Source organism: Equus quagga, chromosome 1, assembly GCF_021613505.1.
Source record: "Equus quagga isolate Etosha38 chromosome 1, UCLA_HA_Equagga_1.0, whole genome shotgun sequence".
Lineage (NCBI taxonomy): Eukaryota > Metazoa > Chordata > Mammalia > Perissodactyla > Equidae > Equus > Equus quagga.
In genome coordinates this window covers 125503728-125527788 of record NC_060267.1, presented here as the reverse complement: position 1 = coordinate 125527788, position 24061 = coordinate 125503728, and the positions used below count along the sequence as shown (strand labels likewise).

The 24061-nt window shown below is 41.5% G+C and overlaps 1 protein-coding gene across 1 annotated transcript in view; it reads right to left on the bottom strand.

Moving 5' to 3' along the window:
• Positions 1-24061, bottom strand: part of CADPS (calcium dependent secretion activator) — a 433248-nt gene that overhangs the window by 11304 nt on the left and 397883 nt on the right. The window lies entirely within an intron of this gene.

Sequence of the window (24061 nt, the reverse complement as noted above, 5' to 3'; positions counted from 1 at the left end):
CTCAGGTCCAAGGATCACCAGTTGTTGAGCTGGCGATCCTTGGAGCTGGTTGTATTCAGTGTTCTAATCCAGATTCAGAGAGGGTTTGACAAAGAAACATTGGCACGTTCAAGCCATCGACGCCAAGTGGGCAAAGCACTAAAAAACTTCACGGAAGTGTCAGGATTTGTCAAAGCTCCCCGAGGGCTGAATAAACACTTTCTAAAAGGGCATATCATCTGAGTGGTTTAAAAAATGGGTACATAGTTGAAAGATGGATCTTTTGCTTTACTTGGGTGTTACTGTAATTCAGGAGTTGATTCACCAAAACAACCGCTCCTAGAAATGGGTATTTCCCAGACACAGCTTCAGGACGCTCAGCTAAAAGCACAAAGACGCCAAAATAACCACACACCGAAATCACAGGATATAAATCATCAGGATGACCTTCCAGTTTGTCCCAAGTATCATTTTAGTTGAGGGTGAGTTTTTTTTTTTTTTTGAACATCTGTAATTCTTTGGATACCTAAAAACTCATGTCATTGAAGTCTTTGCAAAGCTGTCTTAGTGCTGTAGCTCTTCAAGGTTCTAAACTCTGGGGCATCCCCCTGAGAGTCTGATGCAATCCAGGCTGATGGAGAAGTCAGAGGCATCTTGCTGAAACCATGGTTCCAGAGACTGTAGTTACCTACAGCCTGGTGCCGAGAGCATTCAGCTACTCTTTTGCCTTTAGTGTCCTCTCATAAGGAAGAGAGAGTGTGAACGAAATAATAATTTTTTTAAATAGTTCAAATTGTTGCTGCTTAAAAGTTTTGCTTCTTCTATTGGAATGTGTACAGAATTTAGCATTGAGAAGCAATATTATTTAAACCTCTTTAGAAAGGGCCTAAATAACACATTAATATTCATTTATTAGACTAAGGAGTTATCTATTCAAGACCAAATTTCAACTCTCTAAACCTGAAATGTGGAGAAATACCCAGCAACGAGTGTCTGCAGTATTGACATTTCAAATGAATGATCAAAATGATGACTCCACCCCCGGACTCCTGACCTAACGCATTGCAGCCTTCTAAGTCAAGTCAGCCCCAGCTCTGTTAGTTGCCTGGGGGAAAATACAAGGGAAGTAGGAGTCCTGAAGGATCCTTTCTGAAAACAAATCAAGCAGGAGGGTTTAATTCAAGGCTTAGCTTCCACAGGCTATACAGGGATCTCTCTCTAGAAGACAAACTCTTTGCTTTTTTTAACGGTTTGATTAACTTGTTGGCAATCTCAGTAAGATATCCAAACTATCAAAGCCAGAATGGAAATGAGTTTGTTGCTTCTGAATCAAGCAGACTATATGAAACACAACAAGTCACCAATCCCCTCACGTCCTGCCCACCCCCATGTCTCAATATGGCAGCGAGATGTGATGGTCTCTGAAAGGCTTTCTTTCCTAATACTTATAAGATATGGCTGAAAATAGCTTACCATCTCTGAATGAGAAAACTAAGTCAAGATCAACTCATCGATATTTACCTAAAGACAGGAAGGCATATGATGGGAAAGCAGAGGCACGAATGTGAATTTTCAGTTGTGAATGCTATCTCAACTCAAATGCAAATACTCATCTTCCACCATTTCCACAACCTGTGTAAGTGCTCCTACAAAAAGATGGAGATCTAGCAATTCCACTTTTGAGTATAGATGCAAAAAAATTGAAAGCAGGATCTCAAGGAGATATTTGCACACCCACATTCATAGCAGCATTATTCGCAATGACCAAAAGGTGGAGGCAACCCAAGTGTCTATTGACAGATGAATGGATAAACAAAATGTGATACATACATGCAATGGAATATTAGCTAGCCTTAAAAAGGAAGGAGATCCTGTCACATGCTACAACATGGAGGAACCTTGAGGATGTTATGCTAAGTAAAATAAGCCAGTAAAAAAAGACAAATACTCTATGATTTTACTTATATGAGGTATCTAGAATAGTCAAATTCATAGAAATAGAAAATAGAAAGGTGGGTGCCAGGGGCTGGGGAGGAGGAAATGGGGAGTTATTGATTAACGGGGCTAGCATTTCAGTTTTGCAAGATGGAAAGAGTTCTGGAGATGGATGCACAACAGTGTGAATGTACTTAACACTAACAAACTGTACACTTTGAAGTGGGTAACATGGTAAATTTTTTTTCACCACAATTAAAACAAAAAGAAGGGAAATGAAAAATCACTTCTCCTAATGAAAAGGAAACTTTGCTTAAGAAAGCTCAGATACGTAGCAATGTACATATTCTAATCTGGAACACCAAACCATGTTTCACAAAAAGCCAAAAAATTCTTTGTACGATGAACATGGGCATTTCATTTAATACCAGGACTGAGACAATTTCTCAAGGCCGAGTTTTGAGACTGTGAAGAACAAAGAACAAATCTGGTAGCATTTGCTCAGTCATTTATTTGGTTTATTTAAAACATGCCACGGGGCCAACATTTCTAAATCTGTGAAATAGAATTAAATGAAGCCCAGAGATGAGAACTGAGAATCCTCATAGAGGATTGGGTCCAAACAACAAAAAAAAAGGATGCATTTTTCACACTGCATGACACGTCACCCCATATGTTTTCACACAGACCTCCCTGGCCCCTCACCGACACCCCGAGCCCTGATTTTCCAACCCCTGATTTGATCAAGCTGCTCTCAGCCCTGAGACCCGGGTCCCTCTGCCCAAAAGGGCAGCAGCTCCCGCATCCAGAATCGCTCCCACCACAACAGACTTATTAAGGTTTGGAATGTGTGTTCAGGAAGCCCTTATTTTAGGAAACAATTAAGTGGAATTAGGCTAATAATGCAAAGCAGGCAAAGCTTTTGCCCTTTGCTGAGAAATAACTCCTAGTGGAACAGTTATACTAATAAAAATCATGTATTTCTTAAGTGCCTCAAAATGATCTTTGCACCAAGCTTGGCAATTAACACTGCCCCACTGAGGAGCATTTATCCCCCAGGCTAAGGAGGATTAATCTCTGTGTGCTCAACCAATGTCTTCCTTTGGTGAAAATACAGTTATGAGGCTTTGGGCTGGGAACAGAAATTTCTGTAAGCAGAAATTTCACAGGAGGCTTAATTCCCTTCTCATCTTAGAGGGTGGGAAGGTGGACAGGAAAGGCTGGACGCCCCCTGCCAGGCCCAAATGGAGGCCCATGCCTAGGATCTCCTTGGAACTACCTGTTCTTGACCTTGAGGGAGGATGGAAGGCCTTTCTTCAGATGGCCATGGGCCTTATCTACAGAGGGGATTTTCCCCACCACCCCCAAGCCCACTCTCCTCCTTAGAGTAGCCATTAATGGGCCTTCTTCTGTGCCCGAAGCAATAGATTTCCCACCTCCTAGCCTGGCCAGGAAGTGACCGCTGGGCAAAAGGGGGACACAAACCCTCCCGTCAGACGCTTTGTCTCCTTGACAACACCCCAGCTGGTGGCCCGAGGAACAGACTTAATTTCTTTTCTTTCTCTCCCCACCCTCCCCGCCTCATATTTCTTTCCCTCTTTCTCTAGACGCAAACGTACGACATCCAACATAAAGTTGCCGAAATAGCAATCTTGTCTCTGAATATATAAATTGCAAAAATTGATATGAATAAATCTGCAAGTAGCACACTGATTGTGGCACATTTTATCAAAAAACGGCGCTCAGTTGCTCAGTGGCTGGGGTGGGGGGTGGTGTCATTACACATACAGAAAAACATCTGCAAACTCCCAGTTTCTTTACTTAGAACTGAATGGAGGCATGACCTCCTGTTCCTTGCCATGAACCCTGAGTTCACACTCATATTTTACATGTTACAGGAAGCCACAGCTCGCCCCAGGGGTGCTGCAAACAGACACGCAGAAGCCAGATGTAGCCCCCCCTACTCCTTAATGCACCTGAAGAAGCCGGCAACTCGACATTCAAAAGCTGACATGCTCGTAGCTTAAGGTCACTTCAGATTTTGTAAAGAGGAGGACAAAACCAGGAATGCTTCTAGGGCCGGGCTGTCAGCGGGGAGGCGGAGGGATTACAAGAAACCTGTGACTCTGCCTCTTTCTGCCTTTGCTGGTAGTTTTTTTGTGTGTGAACAAGTGCCATACAACAGATTGAGCCTCGTATAAAGGCCTGAGACTGTGCAAGGGCTCCCCGCTGGGCCTCAGCTGTGCTTGCAATTAGCAATAGGCACGGAGTGATTATTGTTGGGGTAGCGGATGGCAATGCGAAGTGACAAGTTTTATGGGGGAAGTTGGGAGTGGGGATGCTCTGCAAGTTTCTCTTTCTTTCTTTTTTTTTCTTCTTCTGCAAAATCCCTTCCTTGGGAGGCTGCGACCTCCCGTTTCGGTGAAAGCTATTTTTCTTCTGTCGTCATTCAAAAGAGTCTTAACAAAATTGTTGAAAGAAGATTTTTCTCCATGCTTCAGAATGCGGGTTTTCTAGGTCAGAGCTTCCTTGCTGCCCTATTTAATGTCAGAAATACCCATTTGCCTCAAATTAGCAGAGATCTTGGAGTTGAGGGCAGGAGATTAAGCATACAAAATTACTCAGCAGGTGACAGTGGGGTGGATTTGGGGGTTGAGAAGTCTTTAAAACTGACTACAAGACATTATATACTTCTGACAAAAGAACATAGTAATCCTACCTGCTTGCTTTAACCACTGTTGTTTGCCTATTATTATGTGCTTTAATGCTCATGAGAGCAAAACTATTGCTGATACTACTCAATTACCATAGTAACTCACACCAGTGACCTCTTATCGCAGGGCTCCCAGCCCAGCTGAACCAATCCAGGGAGTTCATGTCTTTTTATTTACTGAAACGGTGACATATACTTGGACTGGAAAGCTCCCGATTGAGGCTACTCCTCTCTTTGTCCAGGGTAAGAACTTGTTTTGAAATTTTGAGTGAGGGCCTTTCCCCTTTTGTATCCAAGGTGGTTCTGAAGTTTATGGATTTGGGGCTGTGGGCTGCCTTCAAAAACATGATGAAGACACAGAACAATGCCCAATAAAAAAGAAAAAAACATGTGTGCATCAAAGGCCAGCAGCCTCCCAGCTGCGGGGAAAGGCGTGTTCCCCACTTGGGCCTCCAGCTATGGTCTCCAAAGTTTGGGAGGAGGAAACTTGGAGGCTCTTCATGAGGAACGGTCACTATTTTATCCTCCCATGGGGGCTAAATGCAGACAGGACAAAATGACTACCTAGAGGAATTTAATTGCAAATTTTTATAAAAGTAACACTAGCATAAACTTTTCTAGCTCTGCATTTTTCGCTGGCTTCGAATGTGTATGTGAATACATATACACATACCGTCTATACTGAGTACTGTTGGCGACTCTCGTTCATAGGGTTATATTAACATATTAAACGCTCTGAGAAGTTCTGTCATAAAGAAACCCATTTAACTCTGTTTTGGATTTTCCAAAGATATTTGACTAAAGAACCACTTTTCATGAGCCACCTATTAATATCTCTCAGGGTACATATGTCCCATTGAATCCACTTTGGAAAAAAAGTTCTATAGTGACATTAATAATAATTAGCAACAAAAATAATAAAAATAATGAGAATAAACATTTAGTGAGCACTTCTTACGTGTCAGGCACCATTCTAAGCAGTTTATATGGATTAAACTCACTGAATTCTCCTAAGAACCTCAAGAAATAGTTACTTTTTAAACCCCATTTCACATTTCTATAACAATATTTATCTGAGTTTATTCTCTATGAAAAAGAGAGAAAAAGAAACGTAATAAGCCATATGTAATAAACAGCTTTTAATTTTCCTTCTGTTTTCCTGCTTCTGATGCTCCACAGATCCTGAAGCCCATAGGCTCCCTAAATAAATAATTTTTTCTATAACTCCATGCCCTATTTAATGTCAAGTAAATGAGGAGCGAGACAGGACTTCCTGCAAAATCCTTCCACCTTTGAACTTCAGGTACCCAAATAGCGAAATATACCTTTCCCCTCTATCTCTTTTGATTAGCCACCAACGCCCTGCTGTCCTGAAAGAAAGAATCCAATTTAGGTATCAAAATTAGATCTGTGCTTGCCTGGACACAACATGACTTCTGAAACTGCTGGGCGTCTAAGTAATTGAATAAAAATGTAACTAGTGGTCAAACCCTGAATGAAAGATGGAACCTGGCCCCAACACCTGCTGCTCTCATACCCCCTGGCTGATCAGCAGGACCTATTGCAGCAAATCAGGACAAACTCGAGTTTGTGACTTCTGTTAAACGGACAAGTTTTTTAGCAAATGTCAGAGGCTGACACGTAACTTTCGGCAAGCTGACTGGGGAACTGTGATATTTAAGAGAAGGGGAATAGCTCTCTTAGGTACCTGGATTTTCTCAGTTCAGACTCTTTCTTTCTCCAAGAGACATAAATAATGAGCCCAATGTGATTAAGCCCCAATCAGCTTCTAACCGGGCCCTTTCTGCCACCTGGGCCTCTCAGGGCAGGTGTGCAGTTTGGGCATTAACAAACTGACCACTGTTAACAATACCTTTTTCTGGGACCTATTTTTCTCTGGATATGTTGGGGATTTAGTCCTAGGCCTCCCTGTGCATTGAGAAAATGGACCCCCATGCCTTCAGCCTCTATCCTCTCAAAGGAGCCTACTGTTTGAGAAAATGTATAGTTACAATCCAAATTCACACTTTCAAGTCATCTCAATCACTTAAAGCTCAATTATGTTGAAAACGAAATTCTAGTTTTGGTGGCACATCCTACCACTTATTATCCACGTGAGAAGTGTGAATAATTTATCTGAAGACTGATCTCTGATATGCATACAAGGACTTTAGAGGTAGGAGAAGGATTCATCCTATGAACTGAATTCAGATTATTCATGAACAGCATCTGCCCAGCCCCAAATGCTTCTTAGGTACGGGAAGTGCATTTAGAGTTAACTGCATTAATTCGCAAGCAGATTGACGTAAGCAACTGAATAAGAAATTTGCATATCATATAGAAATGATTATAGAAATCATACTCTAAAATAAGGATTGTAACTCATGTACGGAACGGAAAGATAAAGTGGAGTGCCAACTTTGTCTTTTTAAAACAGGGTTGGTTAATCACATTAGGGCTAATTTCATAATGTGCACATATTCAACTTTCTATAGTCATGAATCATGAGAGTTTTATGAGTCAAAGTTGAGGTTCTTATGCAGGAAAATTCGCCTTGACTTCAGGGAGTTGTTTTCCTAGGCTGAGGTTGTTTTAATCATTATTCTCAATATAAAAAAAACATGGTCTGTACATTCACATAATTTCGACGCTGTTACCTGGAAAGAAATCAGGTAAACAGGTAAATTGGAATGCTTTAGGTCAAACCACACCACCAGTTTCCAAGCAGATGCTGAGAGGACACTAATATACCAGACAGGAGGGACTGTCCAGAGCCCCAGAATTCCAAGAAAACAAAGACCAACAGCTATAACTGGGTCCAGAACCCTTTTCCAAAGTGCTCTAAGTGGTTTTAAAATTACGTCTATGTCAGCTTAGCGAATGTGGGCTCTATGGGGAATGATTTCTCACAAGGATGGGGTATGATCTTTTCAGGAGCCAGAGATGGCATTGAGAGATTTCCAAAAAGCAGTCAACAAGAAGGCTTGGGTGCAGGGACGATACTCAGATGCTGGCCCAGGAACTGGAAGGGAGTATTGGGTTTCAAAAGAGAAGGCAGAATGGCATGAAGGCAGGAGAAAAGATGGCAGATCGGGCAGAGCATGGTAGCACAGGTGGACTGGTGAAGGCTTCTTAAAATCCTAGGAGGAAACATTTGGGTGTGTGTAACAACTGCCCCTTTAAAGGAGGCCAGAAAACAGGTTCTGATGCCTGGGGATCAGGGATGAGGAAAAGAAAGATGAAGTGCTGCTTTTTCTAAGTTAACATGTGTTCTCACCATGTACAGCTGGGCTCTGCCTCCCAATGGCGCCCTTTCCTCTTGCTTTATTTTTAATCTCTGGAAACCATATTCCCCTCTTACTCCTTCTCACTGCGTGTGACTCTAATTTCTTTTCTCTTTCCGGGAGGGGGAAAAACCCTACAGTTGCCTCATCACTTACCCAAACCTTATCCTGGGGAGCCCGCTGCCCCATCTCTGGAAAAGGTGTAAACCTCAGACCATTATCCTTACACAAGACACGCATTTGACCTTGGTGGATGCCCTTGATATCTCCAGATGATTTTGGATCCACCAGCCAAGAGATAAGAAGTCTGCATAAGGTCCCCCACTGAAGCATTCAGATGGCTCCAGGACTTGAGCACATAGATTTAAACCGTAAATTAGCCATGACTTAATATGTGCGCCCTGGATCACCCTGCCTCGCCATTAACACTTCCCGTCCACAAGCCTCCCTCCCCCGGCTTCTCCATGCCTTCCCCCCTTTTGAGGCAACAGAATAAGAAATTAAACACTTGTGGGTTCATTCGAAAGAGTGAATGAAATTGAATAAGCTCTCAGTACTTGAGGCGCACAGCGAGCGCCTGAATGGGGCAAACCTCCTAAGTTGAATGGAGTGTCTTTTGGGACCAATTTGTCTCTTTTCACTCTTTATTCTTCCCTTTTTGCTGACAGATGTACAAAGGCGGAACTGCGCCGTGCAGCTTATCCGCATGCACCCACAGCAGCTGTCACTTTTGTCGAGCAAGTTAATCAAGCAAATGCCACCATATCCCACTTTCTATAAGGAACAACATGTTATAGACAGTAGTCTTGCTAGAAAGAGACTTTATTTTAACTTTGATTGGCTTGGTTCCCTTGCCCCTCCCAACACTTCCCCCTTTTTCCCCCCAAAAAGGAGGGGGAGTGGGGGATTGTGCCCGAGCCAACGATTTGGCTATGATCATGTTAGATTTAATAATAATATTGTGTGTGAGGCTGAAGACTCATTTGGAGTTCTTTCCTAGGGACTGAGGGATGCCCCGGGGCTGGGTTTTTTTTGAGTGTGCTATTGTTTGTGCTGGACTGTTCGGCTGCACGTCTCAAGTTATAAAAAGAAAAGCTGAGGGCAGAAAATAGTATTACGCCACGGATGTCTTGGATTAATTTTATTCTCTTTTCCTTTGTAAAGCAGGTTGTGTTATTTACATATTTCTTTTGATAAACTCCCTTGCCTGGCCACGCTTACAAAGACTGGGCTAAACACATGATAGCATTTCTTTGTACATCTTGCCGTTAGTGAGTTCTTTAAGCTGAATGCGCAAATTTATTTCTAATGTGCACCAACAAATGCAAACAGGCCTCCATTTCTCTAATTCCGTGTAAGCCAAGTGGGGAGGCTTTAAAAGAATTCCATCACGTCCATATCCATGTCCCCCTGTGCCACGGTCACCACTATTTGATGGTGTTCAGAAACCACAGGCAGGGGTGAGCTTCATTATACGGTGCACTGTGCTGACCTTACTACTGCCCCGAGCCCCCACTCGCTTAGGAAACTGAATGCCAAAAGCAGACATATTTTGAATAAACAAACTCTTTAGAAACAATACATAGGGACCACTTTCCACTGGCTGAGGGATTTGCCACTTTCAAGGGTCGCTAACAGCTCATGTTCTATCCGGTAAGCTCTTTAAAGCTTTAAGAGAAAAAAACAATTCTTTTTTTCTTTTTTTTCTGTCTTTCCCTTTCTTTCTTTCTTTCTTCCTTCCTTCCTTCCTTCCTTTCTCTTTCATCCCCTTGTCACATTGTTTATTGTAAGCTTTGGGTGGAAATAAATCAAGGAAGGACTTTGGTGACACCTGATCGCAAATTTTCCCATCGCTGACACCCTAGGCATGATTGGATAATGACCACTCAATGATTTAGTTGCAACTACATTTGTATTATGCACAGATTGTATAACCATGTCATTCTGTAATTTTGGATTACTTTTCCCCTCCTGTAAAGTATTGCTGATTTGTGAAACCTCATAGTGCAATTGAAAACTTAGCTATGTGGGCAGGTTAAAAGAGTCAACAGAGCCTCCTAGGAAAATCTTGGGCATTGATGTTTAATAATACCACTGTGTCGAGTTCTGCTTAAGGAACTAAGCTGTCACCCTAAACCATTTATCAACTGTCTGGGATGTAATGGTATTGTGTTACCATCATTCCTCTCGCCCCTAATAAACCACAAAACTTTATTCTTATGCGATACAAGATCTTAGACAGAACGCAGAGGGAGAGAGAGACTGAAAGCTGAAACGCACCCCTTAGTTGGGCCTAGGTAGACGTGGTTTCTGCAGCACATATGGTGTGCAAGATTCCCCACTGTGCTGTGGGCCCTCTCTGCCGAGGATGGGGTTTTACCCTGATGTGGGTAAAGTAGCGCTTCCTGAGATCTCCCACTTTTAGGTCTAGGTTCTGCTGGTGTTTGTGGAACTCCAGCCCAGTGACAATGTCCTCACGTTCAGAAGGAGGCCTGCCCTGGTGCAGTTGAGTTTTCATTCAGGCATCTGCCCGATTAGCTGTGCAACTCCCCTCATTGTTAGTGGACCAGCCATGACTAACAAGCCACATTCTACCAGCGGGGCACAGAATCTCAACTTCTGTCTCGTATACTGCTGGGGTCCCATGTAGGAAACAGTGACTCTGTTACAGGAAAATCCCCAGGGGATGAATTTGGGATGCAGAGCACTCAGTGGAGTGGGAGTTTTGGGCCACATATTTGAACAGTGTAGGGTTTTTTCTAAGACATTATGGTTTGGTGTCCACTCTACATCAGAAAGAAAGGAATTTGATGTAAGATTGATCACTTCCCAGGCTTCTGAATTTAGTGAAGTTAAATTAACTCTCAGGGACCCAACTTCTTTATCTGTAAAAACCTACTTCACAAGGAAGTTATGAGAATTACAGGAGTTATTACATTTACGTGCCTAGGAGAGGACCTGGTACAGAGACAGTACCTAATAAACATTGGCTCTCATCAGTCTCCATAGCTATACGATGGGAATCACTAGGTACCTACCTCTCAAGGCTGCTAAGAGGATTCAAAAGAAATAAGACCTTGAACAAGATAATGCTATCATCTCCGATGTACAGTCAGGAAAATATACATAAAAGAAACCCTAAATGTCATCATTGTTGTTATTATTAAATAGCCATGTATTAAAACCCTCAAGTAATGGGAATCTTTCTCCCTGTTTGCATTTCTTTTTAGGAAAAAGCTGCCGTTGGGCCTGCCCAGTGGCTCAGCGGTTATGTGTGCATGTTCTGCTTTGGCGGCCCGGGGTTCGCAGGTTTGGATCCCGGGTGCAGACATGACACCACTTGGCATGCCACGCTGTGGTAGGCATCCCACATATAAAGTAGAGGAAGATGGGCACGGATGTTAGCTCAGGGCCAGTCTTCCTCAGCAAAAAAAAAAAAAACAAAAAAAAAGAAAAAAAGAAAAGGCTGCCATTTTCCCTCTCCCTAAAAGTCCTCTTTGGGAGTGAATCAAAGAGCAGCTTTCAGATTGTGCTTTGGGCTGACAAACATTTCAGCCTCGTCTTCCTGAGGCATCGGGTATGGCAGAAAGGATACTGTATTTGGAGTCTGGGAAGTTATTAGCCATGCAATCCTGGATAATTCACTCTTTGACATCTTCGTGAGTGGATAGCGACAGTTGGGGTTAAGGAGGGTAATGTCAGAGCCCAGGACAGTCTTGACCCGAGACTTAGATTCTGTTTCATATGCTCAGTAAGGCTGAAAACAGAACTGACATTTTAGAAATTGTTTCAAAAGTAGAAGTTGAAACAGAAATGGCTTTCCAATAAATCTTCAAATAAACCAAAAAGTCAAATGGACCAAAACAATTCATTCTCCATTAAATTAACCAGAACACTATATATTCAAGGCTTCCAAAAAAATCAGGTAACAATTGTAAAAATTCATAGTGAGATACTTAAAGGCCTTAATTACTATTTTTGAGTTACAATTGGAAATATAAAACATCCTTGAGAAGGTACACAAGATACTATGAGGGGGCTAGGGATTCATCAGGATCTGTTTAATAAACAGTTATTAAGGGTTGACACATGCCAGAGACTGGGAATGCAGTGATGAATAAAATAAGACAATATCACTGCTCTGGGGTGGTAGGGGATGGAAAAAACGTAGTTTCAGGAGATGGGCCACTGAGGCTTTGGGGTCCTGGGCAAGCTCTTTCTGGACCTTAGGTTCTTGTCTTAAAAATGGAAATAATACGTTAGCACTTTTTTCTATCTCTTTGTACTGTCACTATTGAAATAAAAATGAAAAGGTTGGGGGCCGGCCGGCCCGGTGGCTCAGCAGTTAAATGTGCATGTTCCGCCTGGGCGGCCCGGGCTTCGCTGGTTCAGATGCCGGGTGTGGACATGGCACCGCTTGGCATGCCATGCTGTGGTAGGCGTCCCACATATAAAGTAGAGGAAGATGGGCATGGATGTTAGCTCTGGGCCAGTCTTTTGGCAGCAGTTAGCTCAGGGCTTATCTTCCTCAAAAATAAAATAAAATAAAATAAATAATAAAATAAAAAGGTTATAAAGTTGTTTTGTAGGACACAAAGTAGGAAAGGTATTAATAGAAATAACAGAAATAAACATGTCTTCAGTATCTTTCATGCCCTAAATCAGGAATCATCAATCTTACCACTATTGACCTTTTGGGCCAGGTAATTCTTTGTTGTGGGGAGCGGTCCTGTGCAGTGTAGAATGTTTACTACTACCCATTAGATGTCAGTAACATCCACCTCCACTTGAGCTGCAACCATCAAAAATATCTGCAGACATTTCCAAATATATCCTGGGTGACGAAATCACCCACAGTGGAGAATCGTTGCTCTAAATCGATGGTTCTCAATCAGATTAAATGCTTGGACTTGTTTAAAAAAAACAGATGCCCGAGCCCTACTTTAGATCTATTGACTCAGAATTTTTGGTATACAGCTGGGATGAGTACATTTTTAAAATAAAAAAAAATATGTAAGTCATTCTGATGCACACCCCTGGTTAAGAAGCACACATCGAAAGACTAAACAACACATATTAATAGGAGAAGAATTTAGCCTTAAGTTTATGGAGTAGCTCATGCCTATAAAGCAAATATCCTGATGCCTAGATTGGAGTCATCACATAACCCAGCGGAAGCGATCCCTTATCTAAATGCTGGAAGGAACTCTCCAAAGAGAAGCTCTGCTAAGGCTAATGAAGACGTGGTGTTGGTGAGTCAGGGATGCTCCCAGAGGAAGCAATAACGTCTCCTTGCTTGGTGCCTGAGCACAGAATCCTCTCTCTTTCTCCTCCTCAAATCCTAAACATCTGTAGATCTGGCCTAGGACTGCCTCCTCTGGGGCACCACTGCTGAGGCTCCATCCCATTGGGATCTTGTTCTACTCTAAAACAGATTTTCTTTAGGGATCCTGCAGCACAACTGGGCTTTTTGCTACTTGCTATCATGTTCTCTGACCAGTTCTTCTCTGGCTTTTGTGTGAGGAAGATGGACCCTGAGCTAACATCTGTGCTAGCCTTCCTCTATTTTGTACATGGGACACCACCACAGCATGGCTCGATGAGCGGTGTGTAGGTCCATGCCTAGGATCTGAACCTGCGAACCCTGGGCTGCCTAAGCAGAGCACATGAACCCAAATATTATGCCACTGGGCCAGCCCCCATCTCTGGTTTTTAAAATGCCTGTTGGCATGGAATATATCACTACTTTTCTTCTCCCTGCTGCAAAGCCTACCTTAGCATTAGACAAAGGTGTGTGTTAGTTTTTACACTACAACCACTACTGATAGAGATGACAACAACAAGAAGAGACATTTGCGAAATCATTTCCATGTGCCAAGCATTGTGGTTTGTGCTTTACAGGCCTTGCCTCATTTAGTCCTCCTAATCCAAACAGCTGGATACTATTTCTACTTCCATTTTTACGGAGGAGGAGACTGAGGCTTGGTAAGATTAAGTAAGTTACCCAAAGTCCCACAGCTATTAAGTGGTAGACCCAGAAATTGAACTTGGGAGTGTCTTACTGCAAAGCCGATGCTCTTAATGTCTGCTTGATATAACGGAGCCAGTCCCTTAAAAACTTGGAGAGGCGCTTTCTAGTAGAAGGATGCTGCTGTGGTTCATTTAACTGACAAGATCAGAGTTTTGGTTGAAGTGCTGGTGCTCCATGGGAACTACACATGGGTGAGTGTCAAGTTCAAGCTGAGAAGGGTTAAGTGTTAATGATTACTTGGTTTTAATTTTCTAGACCCTGAAAAGATGTTTTTGGATGAAGTGTGTCAAAATGATTTTTTGAGACTAGTTTCTGAGTTTGCCAAGTAGAGAATTCTTTAGAGACACTCATTGGAATCCCTTGGTGAGGAAACTACCCACAGATACCGCTCAAGATTGATACCAAAATTTAAACTCAAATAGCCTATACCATTAAAGACAAAGGATTCTTTTAACCTCCACACTATTGACATTTTCAGCTGGATGATTCTTTGTTGTGGGGCTGTCCTTTGCGTTGTAGAATGTTGAGCAGCATCCCTGGCCTCCGCCCACTAGATGCTAATAGCACCTTCCAGTTTGTGACAACCAAAAACGTCTGTGGACATTGTTGAATGTCCCCTGTGGGTCAAAATTGCCTCTAGGTGAGCAACACTGACTTAGTTCTCCCAAAACTAGTGAGGCACCTCATAACTGGGTTTTTTCTCTTTAACAGGATGTTTTCCTAAGCCAAATAATGAATTTTCTGAACAAAGGGAGTGATAGTTCTCTTCCTTAAAAAGTGATTTAGAGAATGTCACGAGAAAACTCATGAATTCAACTTTGCTTACTTTACATATTATTTTACTTTTCAAAAAAATTTTTTTACACAAAAAATGAGAGGGGCTTTATAACCTGGTTGGCATGCAGATCTGGTAGTTAATAATACCCCCATCCTGGGCAAGACCTAGAGGTTTGTTGGTATAGACTGACGTTAGTCCAGGGATGGTTGGAGAGAAAAATCCTGCCAAAAGCAGTCAAGGCTACCCAACATGGCAAGAGACACCATCACTGTAAGCCTTCTGATGCGGGAAATTCATAATAGAGGCGAATCACCAGATTCCATTAACTGGGTTTTTAGTCAGCTCGGCAGGAATTTAACAGAAGAAGAGGCTGTTAACTGTTCTCTTCTGAACTGGGAATTTAGAATGAATGAAGTATTCAACTTGAGCCTTCTTTTCAGGTTTTTGGACACACAGAAATAACTTGTAGCCACCTGGTGGAAGCAACAACTTTTTTTTTTTTTTAACCAAACTCCGGGTGGAATTATAAAAAGATAAGAAAAGAAAGGCAATTGAGGGAGGCCAAAGCGGGAATCTGTACTGCTGATCCAAGGCACCACTCCAGATCCTTCCCGTGGCCCTGAGTGGGACTACTCTGGGGAGATCCAGTGAGAGGGGCGAAGAGGCTTGGATGTCGCATAAACTTTTCTTGTGATTGAACGAAGCTCCCTAGACATAATGTACTTCTAAGTCTGGCACCACTCCCAATCTAACTGCCGGGGTGATAAATGGACACTTTGTTGTTGTTGCTATGATACACTCATCACCTGTGTGTGGTGGTGGTGGCAGAGGGACATCTGACATGCAGAGAGGTAGGACTCCTTAGCATTAACCTCTTTTCTGGTTCATCCAGATCAGTGATTCTGCCCCCCTCCCCCCAGGGCACATCCGGCCATGTCTGAAGACACTTTTGGTCTGTACAACTGAGAGGAGGTGCTACTGTCATCTAGCGGGTAGAAGCCAGGGATACTGCTCAACATCTTGCAACACATCGGCTAGCATCCCACAACAAAGAATTACCTGGCTCAAAATGTCCATAGTGCCAATGGGAAGAAACTTTGCTCTAGGTGTGCTTTTAAAACTGAGGGTTGTGACCTATTAGTGTGGGGTGAAATCCTTTTATTGGTTACCACGAATATTTTTGAAAGATGGAATAAAAAATATCAGGCTGCATCACAGAGAGGGTAAATATTGTTTCATAAACTTTAGTTTCACATGTACGTGTGTGTACACACATAATGGGTTGCAAAGTAAAGCTTGTTTCTCACTGTGAGCTGTGGGCAAATAAGTTTGAAAGTCACTGATCTTACCCAGTACTTGCCAAACTTTAGTCTGCATTTGAATCAACAGAGGATCTTGTTAAAATGCAGATTAAGATTCATTTGGGCTGGGGTTAGGGCTGAGATCCTGCACCTCTTACAAACTCCCAAGTGAGGCTGATGCTGAGGGTCCACGGACCACACTACGAATAATAAGAACCTAGATGACATTTTAAATTCATTCATTAAAAAAAATCTTAGAGCAAGTGACTGACTCTAGGCATGGATAGACAGTGAAATCTTTTGATAGTAGCCTCTACAGAGCCTGGCAGCCTCTCTCTGCCAGGATGTACTAAATTTGAGGATTTAGTACATCTCGTATCTTGCAATGCAATGTGATAATGTTTGTTCCACAAAATGTGCCTTGGCTACTCTGTGTGTTTGTGTGTGTGCGTGTGTGCACGCATGCGTGCACGTGTGGTGTGTGTAAGAGTCTGTCACTTACTGCCTCCATGCCATAAGTCTGCCACAAGAAAAAAAATAAAAACCTTTTCTAAGACACAAAAGTATTGTGTGGGTCACGTTAGCAAGGATGCTGCGACCTTCATGTAACACAGCAATCAGCCTAGCTTCTTAGAATGATTATTGGAACATTCTCCTCTGGAAAAGAAAACAAATTAACTGTATTCACCAAATGTCTCCTGGAACACAGAAAGCTGTTCTGATAAAGACACTTAGCAAAACTCTTCGTTGCACACAAGCTCCAGAGAAAATTCAAGACTGGTTTTATGTAAGCTTTGCTGAAAGAAAACGAGACCTATTTCTATGAATGGCTTTAGAAGGAAGCTGCTAGATTAGAAAAGAACTACTTGAAGAAATGCCACTGAAATATAAGTCTGTAAGGATGATGCTAACCAAAAATAAACAATTTCTTTTGGATAGTAATAACCCATTTCACACAATTAATCCAAAGATTCCAAATCTACTAATGCCCCCTTATATTTTCTGCATGCAGGATTGCTAAAAGCTCAAACCACCCACGCTCGGAAAGAAGCATTACTTTGTCCGTGTGGAATAGAAATGTGTTTCTATACCTGAGACTCAAAAAGCAAAATAATTAATTATCATTCACTGGCTGTGATGAAGGCCATGCGGCAAGACAGGATTCGTATTTGAATCTGAGATTCATTGCAATAGGGCTTCAGAGGCCTCAAAACACTCTCCTTTTGATGCCCTCCCATCCTAATAGAGCTGCCTTTCTGTCCTATCAAAGAACAAAAACCTCAATTATTAATGTCTTATTCTTTTGGCTAAATACTCTGTTAAAATTGCAAATATCCCAACAAGGGCAGCACTAAGCCTTCTTCACTTTAACAGGGGAGGAAAGAGCAAATCTGCTAGAGGCAGACTTGGATGGTGAGAAGTAGGTGGGGGAAATCATGAAGACACTGAGTCTTTGAGGGGCACTGGAGGGTAAAAGCCATGAAGACGCATTTGGATTGTTTTATAATTCCAGCTTGGAAAGTTCTTGCATCTCAGGTTCGCTTCCAAGAACCTAAACCCAAATCCTATGTGTCTGTGTGCGTGTGTGTGTATCTGGTAATATATATATATTAAAACGTCACGACTCATGGTGAGAGGGCTAGGTCTTCCACTTCTCTTTTCCCTCTGATTCTGTGTCCAAGTTTCCGTACTCTTGGGAAATGACCCTCCTCTACCGCCCTAAGGCATGGCCCAAGACATGGCTTAACTGCCAGAATTTACTTTGGTACTCAAAATTAGGTGGAAAAATCATCTATCTCTTCTTTCCTAACTCTATTTCCTAATACATTTTGGATTAGTTTTCCTGTTCCAATATCTATAATCACACAGATTCTACAGGCTATCCTAGTTGACTGGAGGATATGCTCTTTACCCTATAATTGAGGATGATAGGGACGAGGTCATAGTTCAATTAAAATTTGATCTGAAGAGTATTGAAAGCTCAGCTTCAGACTGATTTGAAGGGCTTAATTTCAGACTGATAACCTCAGGGAAAATCCTAGTAGAATTAACAAAAGAACCTTCTTAATGGTCTAGGGGTGCGTATGACAAGACTTGGTGCGTAGTCCAAGATTTCACCAAAGCAGTTACAGTGACATAAGAAATACTGGACCATGGACCTCAGATTTACCCATCTAGCTCAAATCTCTATGATTACATGGAATAAAATCCTTGTGGCTCTTCACACGGTCAACTTGTACCCTGGTCTCTGGATTTCTTGCTGTTTAGATTTTTTTTTAAAGTAGCTTCAGAAATTTTCCTTACATACAGAGAACAGCTTTAAAAAACCCCGATTGAATTATGCTGAGCTACTAATTATGTCTAAAAGAACTACTTGGTTGAATTCAGCTAGAATTTTTTTTTCCCACCCCAAATCAGTTCTATGTTTAGATAGTAATAAACTCCTCCAGTCTGCAGAACAATTCGCACGGCGATCCCTTTAACAAGTCAGGATCGTGAAAAAAGGGCCAGTGCTGGGAAAAAGAAACTCAACGTGCAGCACAGCCAGATGTAGCGTGTGGCCCTGCATCCGATCCTCATTTGCACAAACCAGTTATAAAGAATATTTTGAGGACAAGTGGGGAATTTTGAGTATGTGCAGTATATTAGATGAACATTTCTTGACATGGAAAACGAAGATCATTAACTGAAAAAAGCAATTTTGCTTACTTATTTTTGTAAAAAGTACATAATGTCTATAAGTACATAGAAAAAAGATCCCCAAAAATAAACACTCAAGGAATAATCTCTGGGTGCTGGGAACATAATGTTTTCCTATTTTTGCTTCGACGTGTTTTCTAAATGTCTAGAAAGTACACATACTACATCTGCAATAATAAAGGGCATTAACCATTCCCCCCTTCCCCTCCAAAAAACCTCTCAAGTTCAGAGGTTGACTCTGATTTATTTGCTAATGGATTGCGGTTTCATTGAGGGGGTAAGGCTAGATCATTTCAAAATCACTTGCAGGAACAAATAGTTCCACGAGATGATGATGATGATGACAATAAAAGACCTGCTGAATTTTTAAGTATGCCAGTCTACAGTCACTACATTATTTAGTCCTTACAACAACTGTAAGAAGCAAGTTTCCTTATAGATGGGGAAATCGAGGTTCAGAGAGCCTGAATAATTCCCCCGAAGTTAGAGAGCTCAGAAGTGGCAAAACCAGGATTCCTAAGCCTGTCTGGTTCACTTCAAAGCCCCAGTTCTGACTGTAGCTGTTCTGCCTATTTCAGAACTATGTTTTACAAAAAGGAAAAAGGTACCAGGCTGCTGTAATTCTAAGAAGCTTGGGGTTAACGTCTTAAAGTGATAGCGAGACTCTTACAGCACCTTAGGACGGATATGGAGTTTTGTTTAACAAGAAAAAAAGAGATCTTGGAAAAGCAGGTCCACTTCAGTGATGATGATGAGGAGGATGTGATGGTGATGATGGTGGCCGTGCTGGCTAACTTACCAAGTGCTTCCTCAGAGCCCGATGCTTGCACCTGCGCACGGCATTTCACCCTCATAACAATTCCGCGAGAAGGTTCTGCTTATTATCATCTCTGTCATATAGATGAATCAGCTGAGGCTCTGAGAGATTAAATACCTGGTCCAAGGTCACCCAGCTTGTGAGGATCAGGGGTGAAGTCTGAAGGCTCCAGAAGCAAGGCCCATGACGACTACACAACAGCTCCCGTTTGGGGCAGTGCAAACTGCTTACTGCTTATAGAGGACATAACTCACTAGCTCAGGGTCTGGAATGCCATACGCCTTTATTTTCTTTAATCAGTCCCCTAGAACTGCCACCTGTTATTCTGGTGAATCTTGTTCCCCTCTCCCCACTTTGTACTTTTGGAAGGCGTTTCCCTCACCTGGACAGTTGGTGATATACCTTCCAGATATAATAACAATGCTTTCCTTGTAGACTGTTCTTCAGTGCTCACTTCCTCAAGGAGGATGAGTCCTACTCTGATATATGTTCACATGTATAGTGCTTTTGTAATTTAATAAGGTTATTAAAATAAGGTTATCTGCATTTCATATATAAATATAGCAAATATATTTTAATAGGCAGAGGTTTCATTTTTCAAATTACCCCTTTAAAGGGAAATATTCACACTCAATTATTGGGCTGACACATAAAGTGGACAAATATATGATTTGATAATGGAACAGTAAATTAAAATCTGTGCAAAGCAAAGAACACAGAGCAGCAGCCTCAGCCGAACCCACCCGCACTGCCTGATTAAGTGCTTACGAGGTGGTTTGGGAAGGGGCCCTTTGCTGATCTGATAACTGCCACGGAGAAGCCAAATGCAGAGTCAATCTGCAAAAACTTAATCCTCCAGAAGGCAGATTAAGTGTATAATTGACCTATATAATCCATATATCATCTCCAGTCCAATGTTCCCCGGGCCTGGTGCACAATGACACGGGGCCCAAAGAAAGCCAGTGCGGATGCGGCATTACCACCAATGTGGATTCCGTCCAAGTTCGAGATGGCTTTTTAATCACTCATCTCCGAGCCTGTGAGGTTTAAGCAGATGAATTCACCCTAAGCACATCTCTTTTAATCCCGATTTTCTTCTCAGTCTGTGTCTTCAAGAAGTACAAGGAGGAAAGAAAATAAATTAATTTTTGTTTAGACCTTGAAATCTTAGGTGTTTCTCTTGATGATCTGATCTCTAATTTCAAAAAGCATGTTTTTGTTTTGGGGAAGATGTTGAATTAATCACTAGAGAAGGGGGGAAAGCCATCTGCATGATTTATGGACACTCAAGCTAAAACCACCGTCTTCAAGTTATTTCTTGGGCTTCTGTGTTCCTGCTCAGCTGCTGCTTTAGGAACATGGAGATTATTTCATATCCATGCTTTATATTTTCTTTAAAAGTCAGCAATAATTTTCAAGGAGGCCAAGCTTCCACTTGAGTCCTCCAATAGCATTCTGATTCTCTTTTAAAAATTCAGCATCTTTAATATAATTTAAATTCATTGTTATTGTTCGTATTGGAAGATTCTCTAGCTTTAAATCTCTGAATCTTTTGTTTCAAAATATTATAAACTGTTACTTGGTAGGAACTGAAACCAGTTTGTAACTGCATGTCAGTTTTTGGAAAAAAATTGCAAAAACGCAGATGAAAAAATGCACAGCTGCATATCTGAAATCCTAAGGGAAGAAGTTTGAGGCTTCTTTTCCAATCAGCACTTAATTTTGGACTGGTTAGCTCTTTCTTGGGTGCATTACCAAAATGTTGATAGTATCTTATAGACGGTCTATGGAAATCAATTATATTAATAAGCAGAGAAACTTCCACTGTATTAAAAAGACCTGGTTAGGCAACGTTATGCCTGAATGTATTTCTTCAGTAAACCTAGAGAAGGCTTGTTTGAAAAAAAAAATTTAGTGAAGATGAATTTGGAAAGCTGCTGTTAAGTTACATAATAAAATAGATAAAAATGCAGAACATTAAATATAGAGCCCCAAATCCTATTGCCGATAATCTCCTACAAGCACCCGATTCCAGCCAAAAGTACAATGACGAGGCAGAGAGAAAACCAGCTCAGAGAAAGCGCCGAGGTAGCGTCCTGGTTTACAACGGAAGATGCACTCATTAAATGACCAGCTATTAGTCCAAACATTCTCAGACGCAAACATGATCTAACGCCATCCAGCCTTTTTTATAAGGCACACTCAAAAAGGCAAAAGAAAGGGAACAATACTAAACAGCAAGAACTTAAAGGATTTATCAGGTAAGTAAAACGGAGACTTTGAAACACAGCTAAAAACACAACAGGAACTCTGAGAATAAGCCTCTGAATGACAGATGCCAGCAGGAACTAAAAACCAGAGAATGACACAACAACCAGAATCAACAACCCCCAAACAGCAAACAATCTCCGAGAGATATATATTTTTCCTCATTCAAAATGCTAATTTTCTATTATTCATTTTTGCCATTTATCAAAATGCAACAATTTGGAAGAGAAACTTCTCAGATCAACAAGTTTTTCTCAATAGATTTCTGCCAATTGTTTAGAAACCTGCCCTAGGACCACGATCACTAAGGAATGGTATTTAAAGAACAAGTTTATTGTAGCAAGAAATTTAGGGTGGCAGGTTTCACAGACCCTCCTGCCTTAATATTTCTAGTCCCTTGTTTAGCCTGGTGGACACGAGAGCCTTGCAGAGCATCTACTCAAAGAAATAAACACCATGCTTGAGGAAACAGAAGCCGAAAATAATCAAACATGTTGGTAATCTGATGTTTTGCTGCGAGATTATAGAAAAACAGTAAGTACTGAATTAAATTACTGAGACTGCATGGTAATGAAGCTTTTTGAGAAGCTCTGGGTTTTTCAAATGACAAATGTTTTAAATCCATGACAGATTCAATAACTTTTTTTGCACTACATCAGTTAGGTTGCCTAGCACCAATATTCTGTAAATTAGGGGAGCAGGTTATTTGGAAAGTAAGAAAGTACATGGCAAAGAAATTCATTATCTCTAAAGAAGCTACTGAAAAATTTTTTTGCACAGGGGTGGGAGTGACATTCAGTGAATGCTTGTAATGGTTAAGTCTTTAAAATCAGATACTCAGGGAAGTATAACTATGACTCCCTTAGGAAAACATACCTGTGATAATAGGAGCCTGAATTGTGGCGTTTACACAATTTACTGATGACCATTTCATGCTGGTCAGTGTAATTCAACAAGGGACTAGAAATAGTTGTGAAGTTTTGAACGACCCTAAAAGTAATTTGCTTCCTGAAAAACATATTCTTAGTAATATCTCTTTTCGTTATTAATTCACATTAAAGGCCAGAGGGCTTGAATTTGCTTGTGTTCTTCAAAGTCAGACAAGGCCAGTTTTGCCATCCGTGCTAGTCAAGATTGTACTCTTGCTTTTTAAATAAAGATTCAGTTGCACTTTTCCTTTAAAAAAAGCCATAGAAGTGGACAACTTCAACAAGGCTACCTTAAAAATTTTTTCTTTCCTCGTACTTCTAATTAAAAAAAAAAGAGGGAAGGGTGGGTTATTTGTCAATGAAGCCACAGGCTAAACTGCAGATTAAACATCAAATTCAGCTGTGGGTATCTTCAAGTTTTAGAAAGCACGGGGTTATTCGCACACACACTCACACAGGAACACACACGCACACGCACGCAAGGGCCACACAAAACTGAGAATCAGAAGATACTGATCAAAGGGAAAGAAAAAAAGGCAACCTAGGCATTGAAAAGAACAATCCACAGGCTTCTTGAAAATTTGTGGTTTGGAATTTAATTCAGCGGAGATGGACAGGACGTCCACACTCCTAACTGCAGACCGGCGGGTGCTGCCTGTCTGTTTTCAATGCCTATTGGATGGGTGGTTGTGCCCAGACATTCTAGGCTCGGTACTTTCATAAAGGCACGCATGCAGAGAAAGGAGAGGCCCCGCTGGTGAGCTTTATGCATGTATGAGGCATTCTCAGTGGATGTGGGTCATGCTAGAAGATGTACACAGGAAGATTATTTGATTCTAATTCATGCCACTTGATATAATGTGATAAAACATTTGACATGAGAGATAAGTTCCATTTTAATCTGAGAGAGGACGGGTGGGAATTAAAAAGTAAGAAGGGTTTTCTCGAAGAAAGGTGATGCAGAGGCAAGAGCGATATTGAGCACAGAAAGGGGATGACTGGAAAAGAAAAAAAGAAAGGAGCCTTTTCAACACACGACGAAAGCAAATGAGCTGGAAGACAAAGCATATAAAAGTCAGAAGCTGCAGACTCGTAAGCGGTGCCAACAATGAGCTCACTTAGCTATGGAACAAACACACACACACACACACAAACTCAATGTAAATTGCTGAACACAATCGCAGAAAAAATATAGAAACACGGATTCCATAGTAGACCAAAACATTAATGTTCGGGCTGGCACTAAAAATACAGAAACCTGGACAGGAGGAGCTCACGCTTCACGAGACAGAAGTAGGCTGCACAATTAGAGCCACACAGAGACAA